Source organism: Danio aesculapii, chromosome 11 (assembly GCF_903798145.1).
Source record: "Danio aesculapii chromosome 11, fDanAes4.1, whole genome shotgun sequence".
Classification (NCBI taxonomy): Eukaryota; Metazoa; Chordata; class Actinopteri; order Cypriniformes; family Danionidae; genus Danio; species Danio aesculapii.
This window is the reverse complement of record NC_079445.1, coordinates 19,154,348-19,165,911: the sequence shown is the minus strand read 5'-3', so window position 1 is coordinate 19,165,911 and position 11,564 is coordinate 19,154,348.

Genomic DNA, 11,564 nt, shown 5'->3' with positions numbered 1-11,564 from the left:
TAATTTGCATAAACTAATTTGTACATTTTAGTATAATTTGCACATCCTCCAATTATGGTTGGGTTTAGAGGTGGGGTTTAGTGTCATGCCTCCTTTTAAAAATTGCACATTTTCACATGACTGAAATCGTATGAATTTGTGTGAATTAGCCACTAAACCGAAGGTACATTTCCTTGTGAGGTCATGCTGGAAAATCTACTTTTTCAAACTATTACTTTTTCAGATTTTCATAAAAAACACCGGATCAAAATTTCAGACAAAAATGGAGGAATTCAAGCTGATAAGTCAGTGCAAGGCCATTCATTCCGCTATTCATGCCTGATGAAGACAGGAATAAGGCAAAGCAATCCAGTGAAACTGTGAATTTTCAAGCAGTACCTTAATCTTTTTCATAGCTGTAGTTTATATGGTATCAGTTTCATAAAATCCCAGCAGAGCATCAGAATATGACGGTGAATGAACATCTTTGATTTTCCTTTGGTTTAATGCGAACTGTGATCTGAAATAGTAAAGAGGAAGAGGAGTATCTTGGGATGTTGTTTACTCAAGGCCCCTTTGCTGTATACATACATAATAAACATGACGAGAGGCTAAAAACTCCCACTCATGCTTTAGGTTCCTCATAATTTCTCTCATTCATGTGCTCCTCCACCAAAGATGAATAATATTTGGGCCCTGGTGTTTGAAAGAGAGAAAAACTCTTAAAAGAGGCATTACAGAAGGTAGAAATGGTGAAATGGAAAACAGAGATAAATGCAAACATGCCTGCATGCAGGGAGACGCAAGGTCATGTTACATTCACTGATGGTTGTCAACAACAACAAAAATTAGTTTTATGAAAATTTAGTATGCTTTTATGACCTATATTATAATTTATATACAAAGTGAAAGCTTTGTTGTTTTAGTAAACGTAAACTGAAACTAAGACTAAAATTATTGGTCAATTTTTTTTTTTCATTTAACTGAAAAAAAATCACAATAAATAATAAGCAAAAAATAATAGTTTTCAGAATTAATAAGCACTCTTTCTGTGGTGGAAAATCTGACCTAAATTACCTGTAGACGATAATTTCACAGCCAAACACATCAGTCATCATCAACATATTTTCTATGTAAGCACAAAACTTACTCAAACTTTTGTTCATTTGCTAAAAATGTCATTGGGATGTTTAACTACTAACATGATCATTAATATGAAGGACTTTGTTTGAGTTCATTCTAAATTGAACTCTGAATTTGTGAAGTTGCATTTGTGTGGTTTTGGTTTAAGTGTGTTTAAACTTTTTTTTATTATTACTAAGAGGTTTAGGTGTGCAAATACTGTATAAACATTTGCTCTGGGGTGCGTTTCCCAAACAACGATCTAATTCGTGGCTGAACTAGTTTGAGAAAAAAATGATGCAGTGATGAGTGTTTCCCAAAACCGTAGCTGCTTTGTCGCAGATCAATTGTTTGAACCACATTAGTTATAACGTAAAACGTCCATAATGACAGTTTAAATGGGGTGGAGTAACAACTTTAGAGGAAAAACTCTTGATTTCCATGCACACGTGTAAAAAAAATCGTGTAAAAATGTTTTAGCTGGTCAACCAGCCTGGTTTTAGAGGGGTTTTGGCCATTTCCAGGCTGGTTTCCACCATTTCCAGCTTGGTCTTAGCTGGTAAGGCTGGGTGATGACCAGCTAAAACCAGCTTGACCAGCCTGGCCAGGCTGGGAGCCCAGCCAAAACCAGGTATGTCCAGCTTAAACCAGGCTGGTCAGGCTGGTTTTAGCTGGATTTAGCTGGTCATTTTCAGCCTGACCAGCTAAGACCAAGCTGGAAATGGCTGGAAACCAGCCTGGAAATGGCCAAAACCCCTCTAAAACCAGCCTGGTCAACCAGCTAAAACCAGCCAACCAACCTAGGCTGGTTTAAGCTGGATTTTTCAGCAGGGCTGTAAAAAAATGCTGGGTTTCACAGAAATCCTTCATGTGGTCCCAACACAAATAGATTAAATTAACTTGATTGTTTTTGCAAATTTAGGTGGAATGAACATAAACATTAAGTTGTGACAAAAAAAATCAAGAATGGTGTTGGTTCAGCTTATTTTAAATAAGTACTTGGAAATAAGAACAAGCAGCAAAAGTGTGTGTTTACAAAATAAAAACTAAACCAACCATTATTGAAACAAACTAAAACTAAATTCAAATTTACAGCAAAGTATAGCATCGAAATAAATACAAACTTAAAAATATAAAACCTTGCCATGGACTGGGTCTATTCAAATCATTAGGTAGCCTACTGAATGCCTTTAATTTTGAATGTAAATTGCACTAATTTAATATTAATGACAAAAAAAAAACGAGTGCCATATCGTTGACCCAAATATGTAATCATACATCTTCTTTTTCTGCTCTTCATCTCTTTCATCTTCTGAAGATGTAATTCACCTTGTTTAAACGAGCAACAGCTGCAGGAGGAACAGACTGCACATCGAGTAAAAGAACATTGAGAAAATCATCTGTTTCAAAAACAGATGCGCCTCTCGCTATACAGCACACAACCTGCTGCTTTAGTGTTTCAGAACTAAGCAAAAGATCATGTTTATTTATGATTCCACATCTTCAAGTAACTTAATAACTGGTGCGGCATTGGGAAAGAAAACGCTTATTAATAAAACCCGGCTCAGCGTGCTGACAAAGTGGGCAGTAGTGCAGGTTGGCATGGATGAAAGATATGAGAGACCCATTAACCTTGTTATGTCGCTATGAGCCGAGGAACCTCTTTCACTATCTTAAGCTCTCATCGCTTATGGGCCCTCAGGGGACCTGCAACTAATTAACCTTGTGGAGACAGGCTCTGTTGTAGTGGGCTGAGGAGAGAATATTAAGAAAGCTTTCAGAGGGCCATTAGCAATGAGATTAACATATCCAACTTTCAAGTGGATTTTTGACACAAAACCAATATTTGTTCGAACACATACCAAAAGCGATCCTCCTTCTCTGAATTCAAAGTGACACGCTGTTGTTTTGAGGAATGGGGTTGAGCACTATATATGTGCCTGTTGTACCTGTTTGTACCTTGTCTTTTCTCTGTTAGTTAACTGGCAACCCATAGAACCGTAAAAACGCAGAAGGTGATCGGCCAGAATGCTAACGTTAGCATAATAGCTTACATCCCACTCCTGCCGACCAAAGCCATGCTTCCTTAAGTCATGAACGCACACCAAATAGATGACGATCTGATGATGATAGACAACCTTACACATCACTAGATCATGTCATTCATCATTTAGAAAACTCTATGGAGACACGCACTTTGTCCAGCGTAGTTGTTGACAGACTTGGGGGGGCTGAAATTGTATTTCCCCAAAACTGGCATTGGGGTAAAGTTGGTTTTATATCTGCACATTCAGACTTTTCTCCTTAATAATATAATTTCCGAAAAGTATTGTTTGCAAATTCTAAATAGTGAAATCAAATAATCAGCCAGTGACTATACAATACAACATTGTTCATAGTCAGTTAAACTAATCAAGTTTAAACTAATGTGGTTTTGAAGTCATACCTACACGCTATGTCAGACCTAATATTCAAAGTAAGGTTCGAGTTGGAGCGAGTCACAGGTTGTCAATGTTCAAAAATGAACCAATGTGTGAATATAAATCAAACTTCACCTCAGTAAAGCTGCTTAGGCGGAAGAGCACTATTTACTTATGTGCTGTTATTAAACCAGAGCAGAAAAAAAGGAGTGCTAAAAAGAAATATCCTGTCATCGTTTTATATTACACTGACGTCAAGACAATTAGTAACTTTTCATTTTCAGTTGTGCTTGCTGATCCTCGTACATCGCTTATTTTCATCTCCTTTTACACTTGAACAAGTAAATAAATGCTTGGGTCTGTTAAACCCACTATATTATCGATGCTGTAATGAACTTGAAAATAGTCCGACAGTAATCTTTCACCGGATGTTTTCAGTTGCTGAAAAACACCTTCGTGCTTCTTCATAAACAAGAACACAATCTACATAAGCTTTGCGTGAGTTAAATAGTTTTAAAACATACATGTCTAAAAGTAATACTTCATCCATGGTGTCATCCTTCTGATTGTAGTTTTGAACTGCATTACGTTTTTTCCCTCCAGCGTGCAAAAGTAATTCTGATATTGATTCAGGGTTTAGAAAAGTTTGGATTCTGTATTTTCGGCAATACTCCTTTCAAAAACAATCTTTCTTTTCATGGAAACAAGGTCTCGTTGGTCTTTCAGAAAGAAGTTCAGGTTAATGCTGAGGGTACCTGATGTCACTCTCTGTCAGCTGTGGCTATGCTTCATGTGCACGTGCAAAAGGCGGATCTATCTGCGTAAAGAGGCTGCGCAGAAATACACATTTAAATTTGTTGACTGACAGTTTGAGTTATCTGTCGTAATTAAGTTATTTGTTGGTTATTTGTGTAACATTTTTTAGTCTCATACCCTAACCCAGAATATAAAAACACATGTAAATACATTTAGATCATTTACTTTAATCATTACTATCGGAATGTGAAGAGATTTTAACCAGCACAACAAGAAATGTTTCTGAAGACAATCCTCTACTGCACCTTTAACACTGGAAACACTGGGGGTAACTTTATACCGCCAGTGCGGGTAAATTTCACCCCTGAACGAATGCTATTTAAAAGTGGCTAACATCTGAGAATTGTAAACGAGACGATTTTTGTAAAAGTCAATGACTGAGAGGTGCGAATTTTTTATTGATGGTCTGTTATGAACATTTGAAAAAAAAATTGACGGGTATAAAAAAGTTCTAGTGTTAAAAGTGATTGTCTTCAGAAACATTTATTGTTGTGCTGGTTGAATGTCTCTTCACATTCCAATAGTATTGATTAATGTCAATGTTCTAAATGTATCTATATGTCTTGTCTCCATGTAGACATCACCAGAGACCCGCTATCTTTGCATGCGTGGTGAAATATTGCATGTTATGACGTGCTAGATATAATACAGATTTTCAAAAGGTTTTTAAGTTTGGAATTCAGTCTTATGAAGTACTTTAAAGTTTTCTAATTGGCAAATGAAGTCACAATGCACCCCATAGACATACGCAAGCAAATGCGACAAGTTCACAGATTCGCTGCATTGCAAAGTTCAAGCTTGGTGACCTATGAAATCACATCACATGACTGTGTGAAACCAATCGAAGATCAAAACATGACCTCAGGGTACATATATTTCAAATATGCACCAATTGCTTGCTTTTTTAATTTCTAATCTTGTTTAATTCTGCCCCTTTTCAAACTCTAGTGTTACCGTGACATTACATGATCTAGTGTTATAAGGTTGTCTATTGTTATCCATTCGGTGTGTGTTCATGACTTTATGGCATGGCTTTGGACAGCAGGGAGGGACATGCATTCTCAATGCTATAATGATAAGTTAGCATTTTCTAGATCTCCACTGCACCTTTAAGCACAATCCCTTTAGTGCCACCAACTGTCCACATTTGCACTCGTTGTTGTTCTAATAGCTGAACATTTTCTGGCATTTCTAATTTTTGTGAAAACATACTTTCTTAATCCTTTTTTTATTTCAGAATTTCACAAATAAACCAGATCATCTTCAGACCACAGAGACAAAGTCAGTCAAACCATTTTCTAATAATGTCTAAATGCATTTGGCAGCTCACAAAAATGGACTTACTGTATTCAGACCAAACTTGGCGTTTTTTTATGACAGTTGTGTGTGTTGTGACAACTGTGTGTGCATGAATGTTTCTGCATAGTTCCACCAAGTTGTTATAAGATTTCAAAAATGCTAATTTGAAGATCACAAGGTTGGTGTTTTTAGATTTTACGCAGCCAACTGTCAAACGATATAAAAATTTCACGTTGGCCATTCTGAACTTGGTGTAAAATGCTTTGTCTTATGAATGAATCAGCTAGTGGAATGCTAGTACCTCATGAATTGTTTTGGCAGTAAAACATAAAACTGATCTTTATAGATTCTTTGATTCATGCCCAGAACATTGATACCAATTATTCCATGATCAGCAAAACTTGTATTGTTTTTCTTTAAAAACCAAATTTAACAAAATAAAAAAGTAAATTGAAACCGATAGACTTCATGGTTTCAAACCTCATCAATGAATTTAGCAGCATGATGCCACATTTGAAGCTGTAATTTTTGAAAAGCTTTGACAAATTGACCCCAGACTTTTTGATTTCATTATATTTTTTAAGTGATGAACTTCTCAAGGCAGTGTTAAATATTTGTAAATATTTCAAAAAAAAATTTGACAAGTAATAGAAGCTGACTGTATCTGTGAGAACTTTATTCTGGCAAAGCAGATATATTTTTAAAAATCATAGTAATAGTAATACAAATAATTTAATTGTGGTATTTTTTATGACAAAACATATGAGGATCAAAGACAAGATGTCCTCTTTGGATGTCTAGCATGGATGTAAAAAGTGTGCAGAAGAGTGCAAAAAGTATCTACTTCAATGTTTTAAAATCATGTTTGTTAAAACAAAATGTAAAAATAGGCAAAAACATATGAATTCTGCAACACAATCTCATGGCAATTCATAACTATTTGATTTAGTGGCTAATTTGTATGATTTCGTACAATCTCATTCCTACAATTTAGTACGATATGCTTATCCCCCAATGACGATAGGGTTTAGGGGTGGGGTTGGGTGCCATACTTCATTTTTAAAATCGCACATTTTCATGAATTACTGAACTGAATTAGCCACTAAACTGACAACACGTTAAATACTTACATTTCCTCGTAAGATCAGACCGGTATTCTGACATGTTCTTCTTGAAATAACTTAAATAATAAACTTATGCCCAATTGTATCCTATATTTAAAATGATTAAAAAGCTTTGTTGACAAATGGCTAAGGTGTAGTGGAGGTTAGTGGCAAAATAATAAAATTAAATTACAATTATTTCATATATTTGGATCCATTTAGCATCTTTTTTGTCTCTTCTGTAAATTGTCATAAAATGTAGCATATGATATAATATCTTGAAGCACACTTACTGCTTTTTTTCATAGTAACTGTAAATAGTTTTTATATACCAAAGTAAATGTATGTTTTTAATGTGTACTAATGTAGTTTCAGATGTACCTTAGTTTCTCCTACTGATAGCATGGTATGCCACAGTAAGATAAAAGTTAATAATTCACAGCAAATATCTTTTTTTTTCTTTTTTTTTCTTGATCATTCATATAGACTATTCATCATGAAAATGTAATCACAAGTCTGATGGTAAGTTAACCCAGTAAATGGCTTCACCATGATGAGAATGGTATATGATAAGAAATCTTTTTTTTAAGGCTTGGCTGTGACATTGTGTGAAGGTTGGGCTGAGGGGTGGCAGGATGGAGCATGTTCACAGACCTTCTGGGGCTCATGCATAATGCTCTTTGTGTTTAAGGCACAGGTTGGCCAGGCGGAGGAGCGCGGCGGAAAGATGGAGGTGATGGCAGGGGCGACTCCTCCAGAATCTCAAGCAGCTTCCTCTCCCCCCTCTGTTTCTTTTTCAAAACGGCCAAGTTCGTTAATGTACCCTGTTTTCTGTGGCAGAGGCGAACAAATGTCTCCCCTGGGTGCTATTTTAGCTCATGTTCATTTCGCTGTCTTTTCCCTCCGCTTACTGTTGTAGAGTCTGATGCATTAACTTGCAATCTTGTGAAAGCCGCGCTGAAAAAAATGACTGTTTTGACACAATCTTAATAGTCATTTTCACGCAAGATTACATTCTATGCGTATCATGAGTCGCTGTGTCAAAAGAGCAGCCTATAAAATAGGAAAACTAATAAATCTGGGTACGATTCAGCAAACTCTAATTCACTTGCACCCATCTAGACCCAAAAAAACAATTATATTCTAATTACGGGTTTGTAAAGTACATTTTTTCGTAATGATTATATAGCCAAGACAGACGGAAATAAAGAAATCCATGCGCTGCAATGATTCTGGAATTCATCATCGCTTTCCGGCATATATAATGGACTATAAAGTATTCTTAAAACATAATTATGATGTTTTATTATATAATGCCACATAGGCCATTAGCCCTTGGTCCTACATTTATAACCACATGAATAATTAATTATTAGCCCTTTTATCGCAGCCAAAGTTGTTTCTCCCCAATGTGCAAATTTTAGCAAAAGCACCTAAACAGCAGCCGGGCTGATCCTGCGTGTCTAGAACTCATGCAAATAGCCTAAATTGAGTCTTATGCAAGGGAGACAATTAATAGGCTGTTCCTGCAGGTACACCCCAGGCTGAGAGCTCGTATCACGGGCAGGAGAATGGACATGCCCTGGGCTGTGTTGTGAAGGACTCATCTTTGAAGGTGAGTATCAAGCTTTGCTGCCCAGCCATGACCCGTGCATTCGTGATGAGCATTCACCAAGAAGAGTGGCGGAAGATAAATTAAAGGAATATGAGACTACGCAGTCCATGATGTAAATCAGAGACCATTAGGAATTCATTAAACACTCTCCAGAATATAGAGCTGAAATATGACTCTATGCATGAGAGGGTATTAAAAGAAAGTTCATGGGTAGTATAAAAGATAGCAGTGGGTAAAAGGTCGAGCTGTGAATCTGAATTAGAGGAATCAGAGGAATAGATGGAAGGATGGACAGATGAAGGGATAGAGTCAAGTAATGTAAATGCTGTTGGTGTTTTTTCAGTGATGGCCAAAACATTAGGACCAGTCATAGCTGATGCCGATGCCATTGCTCATCTCCTAACAAACAAAACCAGGACGGATAAAACCACACCACACGATAATCTTAAAACATTACACAATTGTGAGTGTGCCTCACACAGGTGAGAGGGCTTGATAAACCACCTGTAGAAAACACAGTCTTTCATCTCTCTGACACTAAACGCCACGTGCACCAGTTTTGCGCATTTGCACCAGACACTTTCTTAGAATCATTCAACATATCTTAATTTTTTTTCAAAAACTATTGTGAATTTATAAAGTGCGCTTCACACAGGTGAGTGGGCTTTGAAAATCACCTGTGGAAACACCATTCTCTCTTAAAGCCTGTGGTACAATTCGGTTCGGTACGCTTTTAAAAGTACCAAAAAGTGAACCATACTGTACCAGTTTTTGGGTACCCTTTTGAAAGGGTACCTAGGACAACAAAAGGATACCAAAAGGCGGAGCTAGACGCACAGCTGAACACTATTGGTTTACTTTGTCGATGTCTTGATGAACAGCCACAAATCCAAGAAGAAGAGCAGAATCTACCCTGTGCCTCATAGTTGTTGACAAGGCAGTCTAAAGCGCGAACAGTTTCACTTTCGAGAGACAGCTCGCGTACTATATTTGAAATAACGAACTTCTGGAGCTGATGATATTAACATGTGCGTGATTATTGAAGTGCTTCTGGCATCCTTTCAGAAATGGACAAACGCAAGAGTGAAGCATGAAAAAACAAAGGAGCAAATGATTCTTTCACCAGCCCTAAAACATGAACAAGCTGCCATGTTTAACTATTATCATCACTTTTTGGACTATTATGAACTTGGAATGACGGAATTAACTTTCTAAGTTACTTTCTAACAAGAGGTTACATGTGCTGGTGAAGACTAAAGATACAGATGAGAGGTTTGTACTGACTGGGCTATATGTTGTATGTTGTTTTTGAACCCAAATAAGGACTAAATGTGTGCTGTGTGTAGTTTTTTCTGTAATTGGTAACATATCAAAGACTGTTAGGGTCTGTATGTGTTCATGTATGTTGTATTTATTTATTTATTTATTTGTTTTAGACATTACAGATTAATTGCAGACATTACAGTAGGCTATTTTGCACATCATTGATCTGCAGTTATAATCAAATACTGTTCATAGAAAGGTTACTAATGAACATTTATACACAAGTATTTATATACTGTAAGCATTTGTTTTTGTGAGAATGCTTCTCATATGATATGTGAACGACCCGTACAGCTTTACTTTGACATTTCCTCGAGCAGGAATGATGTCAACTGCAACTTTCTGTCGTACACCATAACATTGGTACCCTTTTGGCTGTGGAAACGCAAGCCTGATAAAGGTGACCCGTACCATACCACTTAGTGCAAACGGGCCTTTAAAGAAAACACTCCCCCTCCTTATGCTAGCATTCAATTCTCTAATGAATATGCTTGCATTCATTCAGCACTAACAGTTTCTTTGGATAATTAGCACTTCTTGTGTGTATTGCCTGTTCTTGTAGAATTGCAGAATGCCTCCTCAATTGTAAGTTGCTTTGGACAAAAGTGTCTGCTAAATGACTAAATGTAATGTAAATGTAACAACGCCACGTATATTGTAGGTCTGAGTGGATTAGATATTAAGCACATAACCAGTTCTCGTAACAGATGTTTTGTAAACAGTATAAATGGGCAGGAAAAAAAAGATCGCTGTGATTTCTCAATCGCGAAATTAATAAGGAAAATCTGTGTAAGTGTATTTTTTAAAAAGCAAACATTTTGAGTTACAAGCGGTGGAAGGAATTTACCAACAGTGGTTTAAGGAGGGGAAAACCAAAAATGTGACAGGATTAGGTACCCAATGGCTGTCTGTCTGATCTGAGCCAACCAGAGGTCTACCGTGGAACAAGTCAAACAGTATTTTAATTATTTTGTCATCTTATAACCATGCTGCATGTGATGATAAATAGTGATACACCAATCAGAGTACCTATGACAACCGCATCCATTATTGGAGGTATCTACAATGGGTACACAAACATTGGAACTTGGAATAAGTTCTTGCAAGTTTCCTGCAGAAACGATTGCACCAGAATTAATGGTGGACAAAGTCAGTTTATGAAGTGTCTTCTCTGGTGGAATGGGCCTCTTTTATCAAATTGCACACATTGTCCAGGAATTATTTGAAGAACATGACAAATGAAAAGTTTAAGGTGTGATCCTGTGCTCTGAATTCCCCAGATCTCAAATCATCTGAACAATCTGTGCAATATGCTCAACTGACAAGTTGATCCAAGACAGCTCCTTCTCACAACCTATTTAAAGAATCTGCTGCTAATTTCTTGGTGCCAGATTTTGTGGTCTTGAAGAGTTTGTTTTGTTTTGGCAGCACACAAAAGACTGAGGAATTCACTCTATGGTCATAAAAATGCCATGGCAATTCTCCTAAAAAGAGTAGGTAAAATTACCTCTACTGGCCTTTCACATCAATTATATTCATACTCTGCACATTCATTACATAAGTTAGTCATTTTTAAGTTACAAAGTAATTGATTTATTTAAAGAAGTACCTACTCAGAGAGTATGTGATTTCAGAAGAAGCCAGTCACTGAATGATTCACTCAACCAATTTATTCAAATTTGTTTATTTATGAACAAGAGACAAATAATGGGTTAGTTACTGAATTATTAACTCGAACATTTCATTCAGACACTGATTCATTTAGGAACAAAACACAGATGTGCTCAGATTACATTGAACCGTTGCAGTGTGACCTTGTTTATAATTTCATTGGCCATTCTGAACTCATTACCTTATTGCTTATTTAACTGCTGGTAAACAAAATAT